We start from the raw sequence: 20828 nt of genomic DNA on the forward strand, positions 1-20828 counted from the left end.
TGACAGCTTTGCCATGCAGTAGAAACTTCAAATCTGACCTAAATGAAACCATTGTTGCAAGATCCATTCTTGTCAGCTCATGGTCAGAGCATCAACATGGGAACAACTTTTCCTAGCTGCACGTTAGGGGCTGGCACCAGACCCACTAACGAGTCGCAAATGGCAAGAAGAATATGGTATACACAGCTGACAATCTTTGAAAGTCAGCTGATACTCACTACTTAAAGGAGCAGTGAAATTCAAAAAAACCCATACCAAGAACTGGACCTAATGCCTAGAACACAAATGGAGACAGGAGCACAGGTTAAACTAAAGCATAACATCTGTAAAGGTTCAAGTTAAATGAAATGATGTCTCGGCTTTGCTTCAGAAATATCTGAGAGCAGGAATGTGTGGAGGGTATATATGAAATTAGACTGCCATGAGCTCATTGTTGAAGCTGGGTGATGGGTACTTGAGGGCTCAATATAGCTGTCTCTATTTTGGATATGTTTGAAATTTTTCATAATAAAGAGTTAAAATGAAATAAAACAAAATAAAAAATTGAAGTTACCAAGTTCCAAACTTCTCAGACCTATAAATCAGGAAGTCATTGTTGGCTAAACTATTTATCTTCTAGATTCGTCAAGCTCATGTTTATAATCTGTTTAGACCACCCATGATGAGGAACAAAAAAAGCAAATTTCTTCAAATTATATATTCTTATTCGGTAACTCAAGTTTATGCCATTTTTCTACCAACCTTGTAACTTTTTTTTTTTTTTTTTTTTTTTGAGACAGGGTCTTAGTCTGTCACCCAGGCTGGAGTGCAATGGCACATAGCTCACTGCAGCCTCCAACTCCTGGGCTCAAGTGATCCTCCCACCTCAGCCTCCTAAGTAGCTGGGACTGCAGGGGCATGCAAACCATACCTGGCTAATTTTTTGTTTCTTTCTTTCTTTCTTTTTTGTAGAGAAAAGGCCTCCTTATGATGCCCAGGCTGGTCTTGAACCCCTGGCCTCAAGTGATCCTCCCACATCAGCCTCCCAAAGTGCTGGAATTACAAACATGAACCACCACACCCAGCCCCTCATAACCTTTAGAATGAAAAGTAACTGAATAGAAAAAGTAGAAGAGAAGATGGCATTGAATTAATGTAAAAGAAGCCTGGTGTATTAGAGTCAGAAGACCTGGGCTCTAGTCTGGAATCAGTTTTTTCTTAGTCACATGGCACTAGATAAATCATTAAGCATCAGTTCTGTCATCCACAAAATAGAGATAATGATAACCAAACCCTTCTTCACAAGTAATTAGAGTAGAAATTATGAAAGGAAGAAGACAGACTGGAGACAAAATGCAAAGGAAAAAGGGACACCTACAAGTTCTCTCACAGCACTGCTGGGGCAATCACATGGAAACATGTGAAGGGGCTTTTAAAGAACAGGGGCCCAGGGCACCCTTCCTTCACTGTCTCCTGCTTATCTTCCACCTTTACCTTCACCTCCCAGCACTCCTCCCATGCAGCCTGACCCCCTGAGAACCATTCCCCATTGACATCAGACCCCTCCACGCCCGGCCTCTGCTCATGGTGCCGCCTCCAGTACCATGCCACTTTCTCTCTTTTACACATATCTCCTCAGTCAACCTGTCCCTGACTGCCTTTTTTCATCTTTCCTGCACAAAAATCAATTTTTCCCTCTTCTGTAACCTCAAAGTACACATACCGCTGTATTGTGGTTAGTTTACCTCACTAGACTATTTAATATTTAAGTTCCTTTACATCACAAATTAAAACCCATTCATCATTTAATATGCAGCAGATACATGAACACCAGATAAAATACAAAGCAAGGAAATTTTTTTTTTTTTTTTTTGAGATGGAGTCTCACTCTGTGGCCCAGGCTGGAGTGCAGTGGCACGATCTCAGCTCACTGCAAGCTCCACCTCCCGGGTTCATGCCATTCTCCTGCCTCAGCCTCCCAAGTAGCTGGGACTACAGGTGCCCGCCACCATGCCCAGCTAATTCTTCTTTTGTATTTTTTAGTAGAGACAGGGTTTCACCGTGTTAGCCAGGATAGTCTCGATCTCCTGACCTTGTGATCCACCCACCTCGGCCTCCCAAAGTGCTGAGATTACAGGCGTGAGCCACCACACTTGGCCTAAGCAAGGAATTTATAGACAAATAGGTAACTAGTGAAATCTTTCTTAAATCTCCTTAAAATGCCTATAAAGTCATCTGATATAAAGCAAATAGTCAACAAATAAACAGCAAAAATGAAACAAGGAACTATGAATAAACAGAAAGAAAGTAATGTGGAAGCGATGACAAAAACTTTGCAATTTCAATCACTGCCTCAAAAAGATATTCTGCAATCAATAAAATAATTACAAAATTCATAGCAGAGAGGAAAAACAGTTTTTCCAAGTCTTTGGAAAGAAAGAGTCCTACAGATATTAATTGTTAGAATACTAACAGTAATCAATGACACTAAAGAGAAAAGCCCAGATTTTAAAAAGTCAACTCTGTATTCAAACTTATGTTTCAAAACCAACATCACAAAGCAGTGATCAAATATTAATTTACAGCACTGCATTCCCTTACTCACACTCCTACTCTCACCCTGCTTCATCTGCAGCCAGCTCCCACTTACACTGTAATGACTCAAATCGATTTGCAACCAAGACTTCTATCCCAATCTCAGACTTGATCATTTAAAGGCTAAGGGACAATTCTATCCAGATGTTCACCGGCATGTTACACTCAATGAACACTAAATGGAACCTACCTTCTCTAGTAAATCTCTTCTACTCTTCCCTTTCCTCCATTGGTCAATGAACCACTTTCTCTCTGATTCTCAAGCTTAAAACCAGGGAACCTTTATGTAGTTTCTCCCTTAAGCTCTCCATGAGTAACTGGTAAAGCCCTGTCAATTCTTCCTCCTTCATCTCCCTTTACTTGATTTCCCTCAATTTTTTCCCTGCTGATAATTAGGAAAAAAAAAATCAGTTTAATCCTCACCCTCTTCCTTTCTCATATGAACTCCACAGCCTCCTAAATGGTCTGAGTTCTGACTTCTTTCCATCAGTTGAATCACCAACTTGTCTCAGGAATTATCTTTTTTTTTTTTTTTTTTTTAAGACGGAGTCTCACTCTGTTGCCCAGGCTGGAGTGCAGTGGCACAATCTCGGCTCACTGCAACCTCCACCTCCCAGGTTCAAGCAATTCTCCTGCCTCAGCCTCCCAAGTAGCTGGGATTACAGGCGTGTGCCACCACACCCAGCTAATTTTTGCATTTTTAGTAGAGACGGGGTTTCACCATGTTGTCCAGTCTGGTCTCAAACTCCTGACCTCAGGTGATCTACCCACCTTGGCCTCCCAAAACATTGGGATTACAGGTGTGAGCCACTGCTCCCAGCCAGGAACAATCTTTCCAAAATGCAAATATACTTATGATGTTCCCTTGCTTAAAACTCTTCCACAACTTTCTACTTTTTTCAAAAAAATAAAAAAGTCCTCACCATAACGTTAGTACAAGGCCCTTCCTGACCCAGCCTTTGTCTGCTGCCCAGCCTGTTTTACCACCCACCCACCCACCACCCCCACACACTCACCCAGTGCCACTGTCATCCACCTGAAGCATCCCTTCCTTGTTTGAGCCTCTGCATGCACTACAGCTTTTGCATGTCTCTCTGCCTGATGACTCTCACTCATCCTTCAACATTCCACTTTAATGCCATCTTTCCTGCGCAGCTTTCCTGACAGCTCTCTGCCACATATGACACAGGTGTCCTTCCTAGTGCCCTTGTATTTACTCTGTATCACATCTCACACTACGTGGTTACTTTGTCTGTTTTTCCAGTAGGCTGTGAGCTCCTTGAAAGTAGAGCCTTTTGAATGAATTAATGAATTTTAGATTGCCAATAAGGTAATTATGGCTGTAATTAGATTCTATAAGTGTAATTAGTTGTGAGTTCTTGGGACATATTGACTATATATTATCTTTTTCAGTTTCTCCACAGTATATAACAATATACTACAAGCATATTGAGCACTTGATAAATGTGCATTGACTGATCCTGCTAAAACTTTCTCAATAAAAGCCCAGACAGCTAATGCTTTCCTAGGATTAGAACATTAGTTTTTTCTTTTGGTTCCAGTGTTATAATATGGTTTGACTACATTTAAAAAAACTAAAAATACAGAGTTCACCTCCTTTTTTTTCCCTTTGACCCTTGCTCTTCTAATCCACTCCCTTTATTGATCAGTCTATTTCATCTGCCTCTATCATCACTTGGCACTCTCGTTGATGAATGAATCAAAATCTTTGTTTGCAATCCCTTCCATTGCTGCAACGAATCATAAAGTAAAGGAACATTTCTGTTCTAGAATTTTACGCATAAGGAAACTGAGGCCCAGAAGGGATAAAAAAACTTCCTTAATATACTGCTACATGGCAAATTATTTGCCAAGCTGGAACCCAGATCTGATGTATACCATGGTATGGCCCAGTCATTATTAGGCTTGGCATGAACAAAAAGCCAGGTATGCAACAATTATGGTGCAAATGAAGTAAATTTAAGACCATCTGCTATTATTTATAAGGCTTTCATTAGCATACAGCTTTTAAAAATATACTCAGCTTTTGAACTGCATTTTCTCCAGAATTGTCCTATCATGACCACCTCAGCTCTAATTAGAATGACAGAAGAAAACTATAAATCCATGTAGCCATTATGCTTTACTTACAAAAATGAGCAGGATGCATATTTGCACACTTTCTTCAAGTCCCTGAAGATTTCATCTGGGAGAGATTAAGAATGGAGAACTAGATTTGGACTCAAGAAATAACAGATAAATACGGAGGCTAGAAAGTAGCCTGGCAAATAGCTCTACCTTTCCTGTACATTTTCCAGTTTAGTTTTGCTTTAGCCTAGTCACTCTCATATGAAAGTAGGCTTCCCATGTTTGTTGTGGGAAATTATGCCTCTAGCCCAAAATTACTTGGAGCTGGAATTTTGTGATGTTCTCTATGAAAAGCTGGGCATCAAATATTTGATCAGAAACCACTGCTATGGCCAGGTGCAGTGGCTCATGCCTGTAATCCCAGCACTCTGGGAGGCTGAAGTGGGTGGATCACTTGAGGTCAGGAGTTCGAGACCAGCCTGGCCAACATGGTGAAATGCTGTCTCTACTAAAAATACCAAAAAAAAAAAAAAAAAAATTAGCCAGGCATGGTGGTACATGCCTGAAGTCCCAGCTACTCAAAAGGCTGAGGCAAAAGAATTGCTTGAACCGGGGAGGCAGAGGTTGCTGTGAGCTGAGATTGCGCCACTACACTCCAGCCTAGATGACATAGCCAGACTCTGTCTCAAAAAAATGAAATAAAATAAAATAAAACACTATAATAACAATTTTTTTTTTTTTGAGATGGAGTCTTGCTCTGTCACCCAGGCTGGAGTGCAGTGGCGCAATCGCAGATCACTGCAAGCTCCGCCTCCCGGGTTCATGCCGTTCTCCTGCCTCAGACTCCCAAGTAGCTGGGACTACAGGCGCCCACCACCACACCCAGCTAACGTTTTTGTATTTTTAGTAGAGATGGGGTTTCACCTGTGTTAGCCAGAATGGTCTCGATATCCTGACCTTGTGATCTGCCCGCCTCAGCCTCCCAAAGTGCTGGGATTACAGGCGTGAGCCACCGTGCCCAGCCCTATAATACCAATTTCTGTGGGCAAAACTGAACTTTCATTGTCTTGTTATACCTTTCTAATAATTATAAAAACATATCATATGTACAACCATGTACTGTTATTTAATTTTTACAGGGTAGAAAATTCTTACTCATACATTTCAATTAAATGTTACATACATTAAATGAGCATATAAATGAGTATGATTTATCATCTGCCTTCAAAAATCTAGTAGCTTAGCAAGGAGAGAAGACAAGAAACTAACCATATATGCCATGATAAAATAATAAAAAGATCATACAAAAGGCATGAACAAAGACATACGGGCATTTCAAGGAAGGATCACATCCATGGGCTCAGAAAAGGCTACATGAAGAAAATGACATCAGAATGAATCTTAAGGGGGACCGGGTGCGGTGGCTCACGCCTATAATCCCAACACGTTGGGAGGCCAAGGCGGGCAGATCACTTGAGGTCAGGGGTTTGAGACCAGACTGATCTACATGGTGACACCTTGTCTCTAATAAAACACAAAAATCATCTGGGCATGGTGGCAGGTGCCTGTAATCACAGCTACTCAGGAGGCTGAGGCAGGAGAATTGCTTGAATCCGGGAGGCGGAGGTTACAGTGAGCCGAGATCGTGCCACTTCACTCCAGCCTGGGTGACAGGGTCAGACTCCATCTCAAAAAAAGAAAAAGGCCAGGCGCGGTGGCTCACACCTGTAATCCCAGCACTTTGGGAGGCCGAGGCGGGCGGATCACAAAGTCAGGAGATCAAAACCATCCTGGTCAACATGGTGAAACCCCGCCTCTACTAAAAATACAAAAAATTAGCCAGGCGTGGTGGCACATGCCTGTAGTCCCAGCTACTCGGGAGGCTGAGACAGGAGAATCACTTGAACCCGGGAGACGGAGCCGAGATCGCACCAGTGCACTCCAGCCCGGACAACAGAGCAAGACTCCATCTCAAAACAAACAAACAAACAAACAAACAAATAAATAAATAAATGATGTGTTAGATTCAAAGACCAAACAGGCTGAAAGCAAAACAAAGGTAAAAGATATACCATGCAAACAGCAAACTATACAATGTCAGATACAATGCACTTTAAGACAAACATTGTTACCAAAAGAGAGACAAAAAAGACATTTTATAAGAGGGAAAATCCAACAATTCATCAAAAAAATACAATTATAAACATATATGCAAATAACAACAGAGCCCTAAAATACATGAAGCAAAAACTGACAGAATTCAAGTGAGAAATAGACAATTTAACAATAACAGTTGGAGGCCTCACTATCCCACTTTCACTAATGGATAAAGCAACTAGACAAAATATCAGCAAGGAAATAGAAGACTACAATACTACAAATCAACTAGATCTAACAAATATCTATAAAAGCCTCCAAGCAACAATGGCAAAATATATATTGTTCTCAAATGACATGGAACATTCTCTAGGATAGACCATGTGTTAGGCTTTAGAACAAGTCCCAATATATTTAAACCACTGAAAACATATAAAGTATATTATCTGACCAAAATGAAATAAAATTAAAAAACAATAACCAAAAAAAAAGTTTGGGAAATTTACAAATATGTGGAAATGAAATACCACCCTCCTAAATAACCAATGAGCCAAAAAAAAAAAACATTAGGAACATTACAAAATACTTCGAGTTGAAAATACAAAACTTATGGGATGCAGCAAAAGCAGTGCTATGAGGGAATTTATAGCTGTAAACACCTGTATTAAAAAAGATTGCAAATCAACAACCTAACTTTCTCCCTTAAGAAACTAGAAAAAGAGCAAACAGGGCTGGGTGCAATGGCTTACGCCTGTAATCTCAGCACTTTGGGAGGCTGAGGCACGCAGATCACGAGGTCAGGAGATTGAGACCATCCTGGCTAACATGGTGAAACTTCATCTCTACTAAAAATACAAAAATTAGCTGGGCGTGGTGTCAGGCACCTGTAATCCCAGCTACTCGGGAGGCTGAGGCAGGAGAATCACTTGAACCTGGGAGGCGGAGGCTGCAGTGAGCCAAGATCGTGCCACTACACTCCAACCCAGGCGACAGAGCAAGACTCCGTCTCAAAAAAAAAAAAAAAAGAAAAGAAAAAGAGCAAACAAGACCAAAACCATCAGAAAGAAGGAAATAATAAAGACTACAGTGAAATAAATACAACAGAAAACAGAATAGAGAAAATCAACAAAACCAAAAACTGGTTCTTTGAAAAGATCAGCAAAATTAACAATCTTTTAGCTAGACCGACCAATAACAAAAGAGAGAAGACTCAAATTATGAAAATCAGTAATGAAAAGGAGACGTAACTACCAACCCTACAAAAATAAAAGTGATCATAAACAAGTGTAATCCAACAAAGTAACCTAGATAAAATGGACAAATTTCTAAAAGATACAAACTACTAATACTGACTCAAGAAAATATTAAAAATCTGAATAAACCTATAACAACTAAAGCAAGTGAAAGAGTAATTTAAAATTTTCCACAAAGAAAAACCAGGACACTGGCCAGGCGCGGTGACTCACATCCCAGCACTTTGGGAGGCCGAGGCGGGTGGATCACAAGGTCAGGAGATTGAGACCATCCTGGCTAACACGGTGAAACCCCGTCTCTACTAAAAATACAAAAAATTAGCCGGGCGTCGTGGCGGGCGCCTGTAGTCCCAGCTACTTGGGAGGCTGAGGCAGGAGAATGGCGTGAACCCAGGAGGCGGAGCTTGCAGTGAGCCGAGATCGTGCCACTGCACTCCAGCCTGGGCGACAGAGCGAGACTCCGTCTCAAAAAAAAAAAGAAAAACCAGGACAACATGACTTCACTGGTAAATTCTATCAAAAGTTAAAATAAAAATTGACACATTCTTCTTAAAAATATATTTTAAGAGGCTGGGCGCAGTGGCTCACGCCTGTAATCCCAGCACTTTGGGAAGCCGAGGCGGGTGGATCACGAGGTCAGGAGATCCAGACCATCCTGGCTAACATGGTGAAACCCCATCTCTACTAAAAATACAAAAAATTAGCTGCGCGTGGTGGCGGGCACCTGTAGTCCCAGCTACTCAGGAGGCTGAGGAAGGAGAATCGTGTGAACCCGGGAGGCAGAGCTTGCAGTGAGCAGAGATCCCGCCACTTCACTCCAGCCTGGGCGACAGAGCAAGGCTGCATCTCAAAAAATATATATATATACATATATATAATATTAGGGTCAAGTATGGTGGCTCACGCCTGTAATCCTAACACTTTGGGAGGGGAGGCTGAGGTGGGCAGATCACGAGGTCAAGAGACGGAGACTATCCTGGCCAACATGGTGAAACCCCATCTCTACTAAAAATACAAAAATTAGCCGGGCTTGGTGGCACATGCCTGTAGTTCCAGCTACTCGAGAGGCTAAGGCAGGAGAATGGCTTGAACCCGGGAGGCAGAGATTGCAGTGAGCCGAGATCGCGCCACTGCACTCCAACCTGGCGACAGAGAGAGACTCCATCTCAAAAAATATATATATATAAATATATTTAATATAATATAGATTAATATATTAAATATATATTTAAAACATATTAATATGTATTTATATAGTTAATGCATATCATATTAGTGTAATATATAATATATATAAAACATATCTATAAAAATATATATTTAAAAAACCAACAAAAATATACATATAAATATATAATACATATTTAAAAACATATTAAATGTATATGATATATTTATTTTTTTTGTTGTTGGTGGCTTTTTTTTTAGGCAGGGTCTCACACTGTTGCCCAGGCTGGAGTGCAGTGGCAGGATCTCGCCTCCCCTCCCAGGTTCAAGAGATCTTCCTGCCTCAGCCTCCCAAGTAGCTGGTACTACAGGTGTGTGCCGCCACGCCATGCTAATTTTCATATTTTTTTATAGAGACAGGCTTTCATCATGTTACCCAGGCTGGTCTTGAACTCCTGGGCTCAAGCACTTGGCCTCCCAAAGTGATGGAATTACAGGCATGAGTCACTGCACCAGCAACACCAATTCTTTTATTATTATTATTATTATTATACTTTAAGTTTTAGGGTACATGTGCACAATGTGCAGGTTAGTTACATATGTATACATGTGCCATGCTGGTGCGCTGCACCCATTAACTCGTCATTTAGCATTAGGTATATCTCCTAATGCTATCCCTCCCCCCTCCCCCCACCCCACAACAGTCCCCAGAGTGTGATGTTCCCCTTCCTGTGTCCATGTGCTCTTTGTTCAATTCTCATCTATGAGTGAGAACATGCAGTGTTTGGTTTTTTGTCCTTGCAATAGTTTACTGAGAATGATGATTTCCAATTTCATCCATGTCCCTACAAAGGACATGAATTCATCATTTTTATGGCTGCATAGTATTCCATGGTGTATATGTGCCATATTTTCTTAATTCAGTCTATCATTGTTGGACATTTGGGTTGGTTCCAAGTCTTTGCTATTGTGAATAGTGCCACAATAAACATACGTGTACATGTGTCTTTATAGCAGCATGATTTATAGTCCTTTGGGTATATACCCAGTAATGGGATGGCTGGGTCAAATGGTATTTCTAGTTCTAGATCCCTGAGGAATCGCCACACTGACTTCCACAATGGTTGAACTAGTTTACAGTCCCACCAACAGTGTAAAAGTGTTCCTATTTCTCCACATCCTCTCCAGCACCTGCTGTTTCCTGACTTTTTAATGATTGCCATTCTAACTGGTGTGAGATGGTATCTCACTGTGGTTTTGATTTGCATTTCTCTGATGGCCAGTGATGATGAGCATTTTTTCATGTGTCTTTTGGCTGCATAAATGTCTTCTTTTGAGAAGTGTCTGTTCATATCCTTCGCCCACTTGTTGATGGGGTTGTTTGTTTTTTTCTTGTAAACTTGTTTGAGTTCATTGTAGATTCTGGATATTAGCACTTTGTCAGATAAGTAGGTTGCGAAAATTTTCTCCCATTTTGTAGGTTGCCTGTTCACTCTGATGGTAGTTTCTTTTGCTGTGCAGAAGCTCTTTAGTTTAATTAGATCCCATTTGTCAATTTTGGCTTTTGTTGCCATTGCTTTTGGCAGCAACACCAATTCTTAACGACACTTCCAAACTCATTATATATGCAGCCAATTTTAGTTGGATTTTGAAACCAAAAACACTACAAAAATAAATTGCAGCTCACTATTTATAAATAAATATAATTTATATTTATACTTATAAATACTTAAAAATTACCAAAAAATTAGTAAATATTAATAGTTAATATAGGATAATAGTATATATTACTCTAAAAATGAAATAAAGGACAATATTATATATGATTCTGTTTTTATTAGGTGCTCAAAATAGATATTTCTATTCTATATAATATGAATCTATAAAGACAGAAAATAGATTAGTGGTTGCCTAGGGATGGAGAAGATGAAGAGAAGGAGAGTTGAGGATAATGGCTAAGGAGTGTGTGGTATGGTTTTTTTTGTGGGTAGTGAAAATGTTCTAAAATTGATTGTGGTAATGATGTACAACTATATGAATATACTAAAAGTAAATGAATTTTACACTTTAAATGGTTGAACATGTGGCATGTGAATTATATCTCAATAAAGCTGTCACAAAACAAAAGGCAGGCTGGGAGCTACATGCTCCTTCTCAGGTGACTGTCTACTAAAACATAAAGTTTAAATATGATCTATAACTCCTAACATAATATCCAAAATGTCCAAGATACAATCAAAAGTCATTCATCATAGCAAGAATCAGGAAAACCACAATTTGAATGAGAAAAGACAATTAACAGATGCCAACAACAGGATGAATCACATGTTGGAATGATCTGACAGAGATTTTAAAGTAGCCATTATTCTTTTTTTTTTTTTGAGACGAGTCTCACTCTGTCTCCCAGGCTGGAGTGCAGTGGCGCGATCTCCGCTCACTGCAAGCTCCGCCTCCGGGGTTCGCGCCATTCTCCTGCCTCAGCCTCCCAAGTAGCTGGGACTGCAGGCACCCGCCACCAAGCCTGGCTAATTTTTTGTATTTTTAGTAGAGACAGGGTTTCACCGTGTTAGCCAGGATGGTCTCGATCTCCCGACCTCGTGATCCGCCCACCTCGGCCTCCCAAAGTGCTGGGATTACAGGCGTGAGCCACCACGCCCAGCCTATTCTTTAACAGGCCATTACATACACTCTTTAAACAAATGACAAAATAGAAAATCTCACCAAAGAAGTAGAATAGACAAAAAAGAACCCAATAAAAATTATAGAACTGAAAAACAACCAAAATAATAACTCAGTGGGTTAGCTCAACAGCAGAATGAATATAACACAGGTAAGAATCAATAAACTTGAAACAAGAATTACCCAATCTAAACAACAGACAAAAAAATAAGACTGGAAAAAAATTAAAAGAAAATAGTGCCTCACATCCTGTGAGACAGTAACAAAAGATCTAACATGCAGTCACAGAATGAAAGGAGACAGAGAGTGGTACTGAAAAATTATTCTAAGAAGTGACTGAAAACTTCTCAAATGTGGTAAAAGACGAATCTGCAGCTCAAGAAAGTAAGAGAACTCCAAACAGGAAAACCCAAAGAAATTCGTGCAGACACATCATAATTTAACTTCTGAAAACTAAAGACAAAGAAAAAACCTCTAAAGCAGCTGGGGAGAAAGGATGTTACCTATAAGAAAATGAATTCTAATGACAGGGTTTCTCATCTGAAAAAAGTTTCTCAACATTTCTCAAATGTTAAAAGCAAAGAACTGTCAACCACAAATCCTATAAAAAGAAACAGCTGACAAAATCTTAAGAAAAAACAAAGAACAAAAGATTCCATGGTTTATATCTAAGCCCTGAGAAATCAGAAAATAGAAAATGCACTGAGGTTGGGCGCAGTGGCTCACGCCTCAGCACTTTGGGAGGCCAAGGTGGGGGAATCACTTGAGGTCAGGCGTTCGAGACCAGCCTGGCCAACATGGTGAAACCCCGTCTCTACTAAAAATACAAAAATTAGCTGGGCGTGGTGGCGGGAGCCTGTAATGCCAGCTAGTTGAAGGCTGAGGCAGGAGAATCTCTTGAACCCGGGAAACGAAGGTTGCAGTGAGCCGAGATCGTATCATTGCGCTCCAGCCTGGGCGACAGAGTAGGACTCTGTCTCAAAATAAAAAGAGAAGAAAAGAAAATACACTGATATCGATATATGAGCAATCACAGGTGCTTCCTACAACAGTGCTTAAATACATGGGAATTATTTATTTCTTCCTACCCATCACCAATCCCAGTGAGATTCATTTAGGTATAGGGCTTGCTTGAGGCATATTCCTTACTTCCTTAATTTTCTTAGTTAAAAAGAAATTGTTATGCCACTGTTCAAGATCTTTTATCAAATTGACAGTTTTTGTTCTAGTTAAAAATTCCAAAGCTCATGAGCCTAAAATCAAGAGCTATTTGTTTGAAAAAGATACAAGATCGTTATACCTTAATTGTATGAAATAAAGTCTATTTTAAATAGTATCTTCTAAAGACAAAGCCTGAATAAACCTCTGTAGTAACTGTCACAGCTTAACCACCTTAAAAGCCAAGACATTACAGAGCAAATAATATTTATCTTAATCCACTCTAATTTATAAAGATTGTTTTGGGGTTTGTTTGTTTCTTTTTGAGGCAGAGTCTTGCTCTGTCGCCAGGCTGGAGTGCAGTGGCGCAATGTTGGCTCACTGCGACCTCTGCCTCCCAGGTTCAAAGGATTCTCCTGCCTCAGCCTCCCGAGTAGCTGGGACTACAGGCGCCCACCGCCATGCCCAGCTAATTATTGTACTTTTAGTAGAGACCAGGTTTCACCACGTTGACCAGGATGGTCTCCATCTCTTGACCTCGTGATCCCCCTGCCTTGGCCTCCCAAAGCGCTGGGATTACAGGCGTGAGCTACTGCGCCCGGCAAGATTGTGTGTTTTTAAAACAAGAATGACTACGCATATTTGACCAGTGACTTGTTAAGCAGCAAAGAAAGAAACAGCTGGTCAGTTTGCAAAATCATGAGTTCAAGCTCTGTTTTATATCACTTATCAACTGATTTATTCAACCAACTTTTATCAAGTTTCTAAAATGTATCAAGTACTGTGCAAGGCAGTGATGAAAAGATAAATAAGGCATGGTTTCAGACTTCAAGGAATTCCTTAGCTGTAAAAATGGACCGGCCAGGCGCGGTGGCTCACACCTGTAATCCCAGCACTTTGGGAGGCTGAGGCAGGCAGATCACCTGAGGTCAGAAGTTCGAGACCAGCCTCAATATGGAGAAACCCCGTCTCTACTAAAAATACAAAATAGCCGGGCGTAGTGGTGCATGCCTGTAATCTCAGCTACTCAGGAGGCGGAGGCAGGAGAATTGCTTGAACCTGGGAGGCGGAGGTTGCGGTGAGCCGAGATCACGCCATTGCACTCCAGCCTGGGCAACAAGAGCAAAACTCCGTCTCAAAAAAAATAATAAAATAAAATAAAAATAAAAATAAAATAAAAATGGACCCAGCAGATATAATTTAAATAAAATGTGATAAGTCCTTTAATAGGTAAATGTACACAGTACCAGGAAAGCAAGAAACTATGTCAACAAAGGCAATATTTATCCTGGTGTGCGTGTGTGTGTGTGTGTGTGTGTGTGTGTGAGAGAGAGAGAGAGAGGCAGACAGACAGACAGGGTCTCACTCTGTCACTCAGGCTGGAGAGCAATGGCATGATCATAGCTCACTGCAGCCTCAAACTCCTGGGCTCAAGCAATCCTCCTGCCTCAGCCTTCTACATGGCTGGAACTACAGGCATGTGCCATCACATGTGCCTGGCTAGTTTTTTCATATTTTGTAGAGACAGGGATCTTGCTGTGTTGCCCAGGCTGATCTCAAACTTCTGATCTCAGGCAATCCTCCCACCTCAATCTCCCCAAACTCTGGGATTACAGGTGTGAGCCACCACACCCAGCTATCCTGATATTTAAAGGATGAGTTACTACTATTGTTCACTCCCTCTTTGGGCTCTCAGCCCAGTTCTCAGTCCTAGATACCTATCACCATCTCATGGGAAGCATCTTTAAAGTAACAAGGTCTGGCCCTGCACCAGACCAAATGATACAGAATACCTGTGGATGCCTCGATCCCCCATCCTCATTCTTTAAAAGCTCCCCAGGTGATTTTAAGTAGTGCCTATGTTGAAAATCACTGAACCAGGCAATCTCACCTACTTCTGATGACTTCACTTTCAATTCTAGCACAGACCCTCCATATATATCTCCATCTTTAGGGCCAACTGCTCTCTCAGGCTATTTCCTGGGCATCAAGATGTTATCATTGGCTTTCTCCTTTTCCCTCAAAATTTGTTTATTTTCCTGTATTTCCTACCTGGATGAACAGAACCACCATTACCCAGACACCCAAGCCTGAACTCAGTACGTCATCCTTCACCCTTCCTTCTCCCTCTCTCTCACCTATACACCTAACCGGTTCTCCTTACTCCACAAATTCACTCCCAAATCTAACCCCTTGGCCTCACTGGCCTCATTATCTTTCACCTACATTCCTATAATGACCACCTTAACTGGTCTTTGTGCACCTAGTCTTGCCCCTCTCTAACCTGTTCTCTACAATGCTACCAGAGATCAGAGTAATTTTTCTGAAAATACACCTGAGGCCAGGCACAGTGACTCACACCCATAATCCCAACACTTTGGGAAGTCAAGGCAGAGGGTTACCTGAAGCCAGGAGTTCAAGACCAGCCTGGGCAACACAGCAAGACCCCCATCTCTAGAAAAATAAATAAATATAATCAAAATATACCTGGTCACAATACTCATTCATGTTACCTGCCAGAGTAGGGGATGCAGACATGAATCAAAACCCATCCTGATTTCAAAGCCCTACCCTTAGAGTAGAGAAAGACATGTAAACAAGTAAAGGACAGTAGAGATGAAGAGACATGGACTGCAGGCAGATGTCGGAAGGCTTTACTGCAGAGATAACCAGAAGCCTGTATAATCTACAGGTGGCTAAGTGGGAAAACGCATTCCACGGAGAAAGAGAAACACAAAGCCATTTAGGCATGTTCAGGTAATGGAGATGATTTTATATGGCTGAGGCAAAAGGCAAGGCATGCAGCAAGACACAGAGCCTGAGATGGGAACAAGCCAGACTTTTTAAGATCTGCCCAGGAAGAAATCGTTCAAAGGTTCCTCGCTATCATCAGGATTATGTGTTAGGACACACAAGGTCATTCATGAGCGGCTCCTATATACCTTCCCAGCCTCATCGCTCATTATGCCCATTCTCCAGCCTTTCCAAATTACCAGTTCTTTCCCAAAAGCACCAGGTTATCACACATTTTTCTTTTTTCTTTAATTTGGAGATGGAGTCTCACTCTGTTGCCCAGGCTGGAGTCAGCTCACTGTAACGTCCGCCTCCCAGGTTCAAGCGATTCTCCTGCCTCAGCCTCCTGAGTAGCTGGGATTACAGGCGCCTGCCACCACGCCCGGCTAATTTTTGTATTTTTAGTAGAGATGGGGTTTCACCATGTTGCCCAGGCTGGTCTTGATGGTCTTGATCTGTCTGCCTCAGCCTCCCAAAATGCTGGGATTACAGGCGTGAGCCACCGCGCCCAGCCTATGACACACTTTTCTATATGTTACCTTCTCTTCCAAACTGCCCATCTCCCCTTACCTTTCCTTGTCTAGATTCAGCTCTTCTGAAAACTTAGTTTACTGAGTGCTATGTACCTGGCAATTGGCTAGAAACTGGAGATACAATGAGATATGACACAACCCTTTTTTCTTAAAGGGTTCACTCTCAAGTCAGGGAGAAAAATAAGAAAACAGAACATTATAAATAGTAAAAATGGGCTGGGCACAGTGGCTCACGCCTGTAATCCCAGCACTTTGGGAGGCTGAGGCGGGCGGACTGCTTGAGGTCAGGAGTTTGAGACCAGCCTGTCCAACATGATGAAACCCTGTCTCTACTAAAAATACAAAAATTAGCTGAGTGTGGTGGCAGGCGCCTGTAATCCCAACTACTCGGAAGGCTGAGGTACGAGAATCACTCAAACCCTGGAGGCAGAGGTTGCAGTGAACTGAGATGATACCACTGCACTCCAGCCTGGGCAACAGACCAAGACTGTGTCACAAAAAAAAAAAAAAAAAAGAAAAAGTAAAAATGGTATAAGTGGTAAAAATGGAGATGGAAGTATGTACAGGGTGCTGTGGAAACACAAAGAAAAGTCACCTAACCCAAACTAAGGAGGAGGGGTAGTCAGAAAAAGTCCTAGGTGCCTGTAGACAGAAACTTGTCCTCACTCTCTCCAGGATGATGCTCCCAGAGCACCCTGTAGTCATCTCTGTCACAGTCTTGATTTTACGGTAGTGAATGGTCTGTTTCTTTACTGTTTTTTTCTCTGGATCACAAAGGGCCCAGGAAGGGGATGCGCCCATGCTGCAGAAGGCCTGGAAGGACTGGCTCAACACGCTAAGGGTTTGGGAGCTGATGAGAATTTTTAAAGAAAACAAGCAGCATGATCAGATTGATAGTTCAGAAATAGAATCAATTCCAGCAGCAATGTGGAGGATTAAGTAGACTACAGGACCCAAAGGTTCAGAAAAAGCATAACCAAGGTCTGAACCAGTCTTCTGGCAATGAAGAGAGAAAAAAAAAAAAAAAGATCTTATGAAGAGAGGAAAAAAAAAGATCTGAGGTAGCAACAACAATAGGATCTATGCTGGACTTAATGTGAGGAGAAAAGAAGATGATTTTAAGGTTTCTAGAGTAAAGATCTTAAAATAGTAATGTTTGTATATGTGCTTGAAGGGGACTATGGGTGGACAGAAAGGGAAGGAAAAGGTAACCACATTTGAAGTAATCAAGCATCCACATACAGCTATGCAGTACACAGATGAAAATGAGAACCTGAGGTTCAAGAGAAATGGGGACCAAATAGACGTCTTGGAAAACCATAAATATACAGGTGCTATTTGAAGCCATGAAAGGAAGTGTAATCACACAAGGAAATTAGAGAAAAGAACAAAAATGAAACCCTAAGGAACGAACGTTAATCTCAGAACACTAATCTGAGAAGAATAAAAAAAGAAAAGGGAAGCATCAAGAAAAGCTTTGTTTTGGTCTGAATGGTGGAAACCTGAGGATGTATACCGTCCAACAGAAAAAATAGTAATATGGGAAGAGATCAAAGACATTAGCTTTTGAAAGGAAGACCCCTCTTCTTCTGAGATCAAAGGAAAGGATATTAGAAATCAGGTACAGACAGGCACAGACAAAAATGACCTCTCCTTAAGAGTTCAGGGCTGATGCCCACCAATTTATTCCGTGAAGTTAAGTGGCAAAATAAGCAATGAAGAGAAAGCAAGAGTAGGACAAAGAGTCCGAGAAGAATGGTAAAGATCTATAAATAGCCATTTAGATTTTAGGACATAAGAGGAATCTAGAGGTTAAGTCAAAGGATCTCCAGGACCCAGAAGTGCAGAAACAGCACCCAGCAGTTTAGTTATATGATTTTTGCCAGCCTGCCCTGGGAGCCCAGGAGCAGAAAAGGCTGACTGATTCATCCAGGCTTGAGACCATCAGAGCAAAGGTGGCAAGAATAGTACAGGGCCAATGACAATGCTTTTATCATTTTAAAAAGTCAAACGTATTTTACTCTTTTTTAAAAATCGACTCGCTATTTCCTCCGAGAGCCAGTGTTTGGAGAGGGGGAGGGAGAGGGGTGGATAATTCCTCTCTCACTCTTAGAGGACTTGTCAGAAGTTTCATTCTTAAGCATATTTGGTCTGTACAGCAGCTGATTCCAGGAAATCCAAATCCTGATTCCTCCTGGATCTTAAAAGATGAAAATTCATTGCAGCTCCCTGGACTATCCAGCTAATAGATAAACGCGTACAACATTGCTTATATACTATGCCACTTTAGCTGGGAGGTAGGGGCTCTTTCTTTCCTAAAAAGAAAGTTTCCCCAAACACTGCAGATGGGGATGGAGAGCTGATGGGGAGTAATTATACTGCAAAGCCCGCTGACTAGCAGCCTAAGAATCCTTTACAAAGGCAGTTAACATAAAACAGTACATGGCACGGATAGCAGAATTGTTTCTTCTTAATGAATGCAGTAAGTAATTGACCATTTAATCGCTTTACTGGAGTTCACCAATTTCTCCTGCCATCTCCCATACCATTCTTCAGGCAGAGTCAAATCCCTGTGGACACTGGACTTCTTGCTACCATCATCTGGAAAGTACAACACGCCTGGAAGGAGGAAGAGGCTAACATGCGTGACCACCTACCATGTGCCAGGCCTACTGTGTGCTAGACTCTGGGCAAGGGACTTTACATGTTATGGGGTGCAGCTGATGAAGATATTACACTATGGATTTGAGCCGGGCGCAGTGGCTCACGCCTGTAATCCCAGCACTTTGGAGGCCGAAGCAGAAGGATAGCTTGAGGTCAGGAGTTCGAGGCCAGCCTGGGCAACATAAGAGACTCCATCTCTTTTAAAAAAAAAAAAAAAAAAAAAAAGCGATGAATCTGGCATTCCAGAGTGGGAAAGTGTCTGGAGGTTTAAGAGTAAGGGAAAGAAGAGGAGATCACGATGGTGGGTGGTCAAAGTGAGGGGAGAAGAGGCGAGTTGGGAAAGGAAGGTGCTTAGGAGCAAAAGGGCAAGACCCAGGGACACCTGGAGCGGGGCGGGCGACTGCCATGCAGACAGGACTACGTACAAAGGGTAGGATGATGGGGCGATGAGCTCAAGAAGCGCAGCCGGGGTAGAGGTGGGGGCAAATGTCCGATCCCGGCGAGACGAGGTCTCATCCCAGGGGACTGTGGGGCTAGGACGTGGTCCCAGGGCTGCGAGAAGGGAGAGAAGGGGCAGAGGGGAGAGGCCCCCGCGGCCGGGGCGAAGCCGAGCCCGGGAAACGCCGGCGATGGGGGAAGGGGCGTGGGAGCAGGGGCCGGACGGGCGAGACCCGGGGCTCTGCGCTCGGGGGCGGGGTTGGACAACTGGGAGGCACCGAGCAGAAGGCGACAAGGGGCCAAGGGATGCCAGGACGAGGAACGGGGCCGGGTGTGAGGAGACGAGAGGGGAGCGGAGCCGCAGCGAGCGCCGCGTCCCCCTAACCTGGGATGAGTGAGGAGCCGCCGCGCCGCCTGGACGGCATCCTGGCCTCAGCCGCTGGTCCCACCGCCTTCGGTGGGGGGCCACTCGGGAGCCCGCCCTCACCGCCAAGCGCCGGCAGCTGCCAGCCTGGACCGGCCCCGCAGAGCAGCACCGTTCCGTACCGCAACCGAGGCCGCCTCAGCAGCGACTCCCGCGGTCCCCGACTCAGCGCCAACCGCCAGGGTCCGGGGCGGTGGCGGGATCACACATCTGCTGCGATTGGCTTAGCGGACGATGTGTCAGCTGCTCTGATTCGTGAGTTCCGGCCTGCCGCCCACCGAGGGAGGCGGGACTGGGAATGGAGCTGAGTCTGGCAGGCGCCGAGGGGCGGGGGTCCGACGTCGCAGCCGGCCAGCGCCCCCACAGCCCTACCCGTGCGCGCTGCCGAGGGGGCTTCCCGGCAGCCGCAGGCCTGGCCGGGTGGTTGCCCTAGCAACGGCGCGCTTGGCCTGGCTGCAGGGGAGCCGCGGGCAGGTGGCGGTCCTCACCGCCCCCACCCCCAACGTGGGTGGCCCAGAGGCCTTCATCAGTGAAACCCTAGGACAGGAGAAGAAAATGAGGTTTTCCTGGTAATTCCCCTCCTCTGCTTCAGAGCCCACCTTTGCCCGCTGCTGGCAGAGAAGCTGTCATCTCCTGGGGGAGATAACGCGCAAATGCAAATAACGAACTCAAACACTATTTCATTCGCACGAGAGTGTAGACGTGCAATAGTCCCTCCCAACCACAGAGGTGGGGGGCTGACGCCCTAAAAGACTAGGGAGAAAAAGGCAAAGAAGCAAAAGAAAGGTGGGGAAAGGGCAGATATTTCACGAAATGATCCATTCATTTTACAGTTTCTTCCTACAGACACATCTACACCAGGTTCTGTCAAAGCAATTATTTCTACTCCGGTGACATGGATTAGAGAAGGCATGAGTGCAGAATCTAACAGCTGTATTCAAAATTGCTCTCTACTAGGCC

At 43.1% G+C, this 20828-nt stretch overlaps 1 protein-coding gene across 19 annotated transcripts in view; it reads right to left on the reverse strand.

Annotated features, from left to right (window-relative positions):
* Positions 1-20056, reverse strand: part of TPST1 (tyrosylprotein sulfotransferase 1) — a 148144-nt gene extending 128088 nt beyond the window's left edge. For 4 of the 19 annotated variants that reach the window (XM_054495247.2, XM_054495249.2, XM_063668337.1 and 1 more), the window contains exon 1: positions 19932-20056. The gene's annotated coding sequence lies outside the window, so the exon portion shown is untranslated. Of the gene's footprint in view, positions 1-4725; positions 4781-18888 lie in introns of all 19 variants that reach the window. The other 15 variants (XM_054495243.2, XM_054495245.2, XM_063668336.1 and 12 more) reach the window with 8 other exon arrangements.
* Between the last annotated feature and the right edge of the window lie 772 nt (positions 20057-20828).

The sequence above is a fragment of the Pongo pygmaeus genome, chromosome 6 (assembly GCF_028885625.2).
Source record: "Pongo pygmaeus isolate AG05252 chromosome 6, NHGRI_mPonPyg2-v2.0_pri, whole genome shotgun sequence".
Classification (NCBI taxonomy): Eukaryota; Metazoa; Chordata; class Mammalia; order Primates; family Hominidae; genus Pongo; species Pongo pygmaeus.